This window comes from Microtus ochrogaster, chromosome 6, assembly GCF_000317375.1.
Source record: "Microtus ochrogaster isolate Prairie Vole_2 chromosome 6, MicOch1.0, whole genome shotgun sequence".
In the NCBI taxonomy this organism is placed as follows: Eukaryota; Metazoa; Chordata; class Mammalia; order Rodentia; family Cricetidae; genus Microtus; species Microtus ochrogaster.
Window position 1 is genome coordinate 26,260,402 of NC_022013.1, and position 4,515 is coordinate 26,264,916.

General features: G+C 45.5%; 1 pseudogene; it reads right to left on the reverse strand.

The window, feature by feature from the left end:
- Positions 1-3,394: 3,394 nt before the first annotated feature.
- Positions 3,395-4,138, reverse strand: LOC101987390 (annotated as a pseudogene).
- Between the last annotated feature and the right edge of the window lie 377 nt (positions 4,139-4,515).

A 4,515-nucleotide genomic window follows, 5' to 3' on the forward strand; every position in this document is an offset into this window, starting at 1 on the left:
GCTGGGTAGATGGCCCCTGGCGTCCTCCTTTCCTTCTCCTTTTCTCCCTCCTCCCTCCTCTCTTCTCTCTTCTGTTTATTTTCTGTGCCTGCCTATTTCTCTTTCCTGCCCAGCTATTGGCTGTTCAGCTCTTTATTAGAGCAGACAGGTGTTTTAGACAGGCAAAGTAACACAAATTTACAGAGTTAAAAAAATGTGTAGTGTGAACAATAAAAATAGACAGATATTGGGGCTCAAGTTGAAGATCACCGAAGCGGTCAACCACCAGAGAGCTTTTACCTCTACCAAGGCTGGGTGATCCTGTCCTCAGCATGACTGCAGACTGACTGCAGACTGAGACCCAGAGCTCCTGTCTCCTTCCGTCCCATATTCCTCTCTAGTGTTGCTGTTAAAGGTGTGCACCACCACTGCCTGGCCTGTATGGCTGACTAGTGTGGCTAGCTTTGCTCTCTAGTCTTCAGGAAAGCTTTATTTATTAAAACACAAATAAAATACCACTATATAAACGTAACATAAAAGAACAATTCTTTTTTGCATAACGATGCAACACATCTTTGCATCATTAAAGAAATATTACACAAAAAATAACACATCTTTAACTTATATTCCACAACATTGTAACAGCTAATTTTCTCCTTATCTTGTAGATATGCCCTATTGAGGGATTTTGTGTATTTAAGTAGCATTACACAATGCATTGTCTGTTGGGTCCGGTCACTTTACTATAAATGCCTTCTATGTTTATTCTTTTTCTGGTATATAAACAGTATCTATTACTCCTTTAATACTAAATCATACTGTTTTGCCTTTTTGCGATACTGTAGCTTGAACCCAGGGCCTATCGCATATGTTGGACAAGTACTCTACAACTAAGCTATATTTTCATCCCTTTTTAATTAAAAAATGATTTGCATTTGTTTATCCTCTCTCTCTGTCTCTCTCTGTGTGTCTCTGTGTCTCTCTGTCTGTCTGTGTGTCTCTCTCTGTATCATAGCACATTTGGTTTTTTTATACTTTTTTAAAAAATTTATTTCATTTTATTCTATGTGCCTTGGTGTGGAGGTGTCAGATCCCCTGGGACTGGAGTTATAGACAGTTGTGAGCTGCCATGTGGGTGCTGGGTCCTCTAGAAAAGCGGCCAATGCGCTTAACTGCTGGCCATCTCTCCAGACCCTATCATAGCACATTTGTGGAGGTCAGAGGACAACTTTTGGGAGTCCGTTCTCTCCTTCCACCATGTGGGTCCTGGAGCTTGAACTCAGGTTGTCAGACTTAGTGATAGATACCTTTCCCGGATGAGCCATCTTGCTGGTACTACTTTTTTTTGAGAAAGGCTCTCTCATTAAATTATCAGACTGGTCTTTTACTAAGGCAGGCCTTGAACTTGTGATACTCGGCCTTCTGAATATCTAGGACTACTGGCCTGTGCCATCAGTTCCAGCATTGCCTTTATTTTTTTTATTGCTATGTATTTGTTTACTTGATGGATATGTGTGTGTCTGCATGAGTTTATATGTGTGCCATGTGTGTGCAGGTGCCAGAGGAGGCCAGAGAATGTCAGGTCCCAGGGAGCTAGAGTTGCAGGTGGTCATGAGCTGTCTTCTGTGGTCTGCTGTGGCTTCTAGAAAGTAGCCTGTCTTCTGTAAGAGCAGTAGATGCTCTTAGTCTCTCAACCTTTTCTCACCCCCTTTTTTGTTTATTTTTGAGACAATGTCTCACTTTGTAGCTAAACTGACCTCCAAAACTTGCTATGGAGCCCAGGCTGGCCTCCAACTTGTGATCCTCCTGCCTCAGACTCCTGAGCAGTCAGGTTACAGGTTTGTGCCGCCATGCTCGGCTTCACCTTGATTTTTCAAAGCATGGTTTTGGGGGGGATGCAGGATTCTATGTGGCTAGTCCCAGCTTGTGCACTATGAAGACATCGCTCCATTACCCTTTTGCTTGTATTGTTTTTAGAGAGAAATCTGCTGTCTTTGTCTTGCCTCTCCTGTGGTTTTGTTCTTTTCTTCTCCTAGCTTTAAAGCTTGAACAGTTGACTTGTGATAGGTTTGGAGCCTTCATGGTCCCCACACTGGGCTTCATTGAGCTTCTTGACTGTGTATTTTTATAGTTTTCATTAAATATGGAAAATTTAGCCATTATTTCTTTATATATTGTGCTGTTTTGTTTTCCTTCCTTTTCAGAGAATTAGATGTGTATTAGGTTGAAGTTGTCACCCAGTTCAGGGACAGTTTGCTCCATTTTTAAAATATCCTGGGATTTGGACCTCAATGGGTCAGAACATTTGCTGTACAATCTTGAAGTCCTGAGTTTAGACCCCCAGCACCGACAAAAAGCCCAGCATGGTTGTACATGCCTGCACCCTAAGCATTGAGGAGCAGAGATGGGCAGTCCTGAGAGCTCGGGCCAGTCAACTTAGTGGAAACAGCTTTAAGTTCAGTAAGAGACACTGCCTCAAGTGAGTGAGGCAGAGGGTGATGGAGGAAGATGCTCATGTTCCCTAGCTTCCACACGCATGCACATAGGCGCACAGAGAAGGACGTGTGCATACACATACACACATGCAGAAAGAATATGTTCTCACTCTGTGTTTCATTCTGGATGGTTTTCACTGTTATGTCTTTGAGTACATGAATTGTTTTCTTCTGCAATGTCATTACAATTTTCATCTCTCAAAGTTAATTTGTTTTTTTTTCTTTCATTTTTCACGTTTCAGCAGAGCTTTCTGAGCACACAGAATATGATCCTGATATCTGCTTCATCATCCATGTCAGTTAATCCTAACACCCGGGTCAATTCTCAGCAAGTCTCAGCTAGCTGATGTCATGGGTCGTGTCTTCCCAGTTCTTTGCATGTGTGGTGATTTTTTTTTTTTAAAGCCAGACATTGTGCGCTTTACCTTACTGGGTAAGTACTAATTTGGTATTCCTATATAAATGCTTGAACTTTGGGCTGGGGTGTGGCTGTGTTTGGGAAACCGCTTTTAAGAACTGAAGGGGAGCGCTCAGTCGGGTTAGGTTCACCCCGCTGAGGTATATCCTCCTCTGACTCTGCTCACTGGTTAAGCACAGCTCTTCATTTCTGCTGGTGAACACAGACACTGCCTCTGGCCCGGCTCTGCTTCCAGATTCATCCAGTGCGTTCTTCTCCAGTCTCAGAGACATCCTGGGAAGATGGTGCAGTCACACACTTAACTTTGGAAGCCCAGCCTTTGGAGATCTGAGTGAACTCCAGGCAGCAACTCATTCCTACACCCTGTGAGCTCTGTCTCCCTAGCCGCTTGGCTCCTTTTTTTGTGTGTGTGTTGTTTATAAAGCAAGTTTATTTCTGCAGAGGGGGTGTCTTATGTTTATGTCCAGGGAGGAAGCAGAAAGAAACTCCCCCTTAGAGCAGGGTCCCTGAGTCCTCAGCAGCAGTTATGTTGTGTTCCGCCATCTTTACTGGGGACCAAAGATGTTGGGGTCGTGAAGAGTCAAACTAGTCACCAGTTGTTCAAAATTACCCAGGCTCCAAGGTGGACATGACAGATTTTCAGGGCCAAGAGACCTGCTGTTAGAGGGGGGCTGATTGAAGGTGAGCAAGAGGTCAGTCTGGTACTGGGGCAGCCGAAGAAAGGCCTGATGTAGTGTGACATCCTTTGCTACCTGCTGCTTGCCAGAAAGGAACCAGGCATCTTGACAGCTGCCCCTCAGGGATAAGTTCTCCAAACAGAGAGGCTGCACAGATAACACGTGCACGGCCCTAGCCCCCTGCACCCCGCCAACGTCCTCAAAATGGTACCGCGCAGCCGCTTCGCCCCGCACGTGGGCCTGCAGCTCCAGAAGTTCTACAATCAGACTCTGGTCGGTCACGGGATGGCAGAAAACTTCTTGGTTGTCCGGGACCGGTCGGAGGTCGCTCACATCAATGGCCCCAGGCGGGAGGATGGCCGAGAAGGCGCCTCCGAACAGTGGACAGTTTCTGGTGGGCTCCATTGATCTGGGACTCGAGTCTGGACATTAGCGAGGTTTTAAAGAAACCTATATGGGCCTTTGAGGCATCTCTTCCTCTGGGGTTCCGGAGCAGCCACCGCCGCGTGGCTCCTTTTCAACTCGGAAATGTTCTTCCATGCTGCGCTGGGGCCTGGAAGCCCTTGACAGACAACCCAAGGCAACCCATGGCTCCCTCAATTGTTTCTCATTCCTCAAAGGTCATTTGACCTTGTTGCCTTAAGTGGAGTGTATTGAGGTTTTTAATATGGCCTATTTTGCGCTCTCTCTCTCTCTCTCTCGCTCTCTCTCTCTCTCTCTCTCTCTCTCTCTCTCTCTCTCTCTCTCTCTCTCTCTCTCTCTCTCTGTGTGTGTGTGTGTGTGTGTGTGTGTGTGTACGACCATGTATGCATGTGTGGAGGCCAAAAGTTGTCAGGTGTTTTCCTTCATTGTTCTGGTAAGCAGTTTACCCATTGAGCCATCTCCTCAACTCCCCTATTTTGGCTTTTGTTGTTACTTTAAATAGGAGAAACCCTATTTGTTGTGG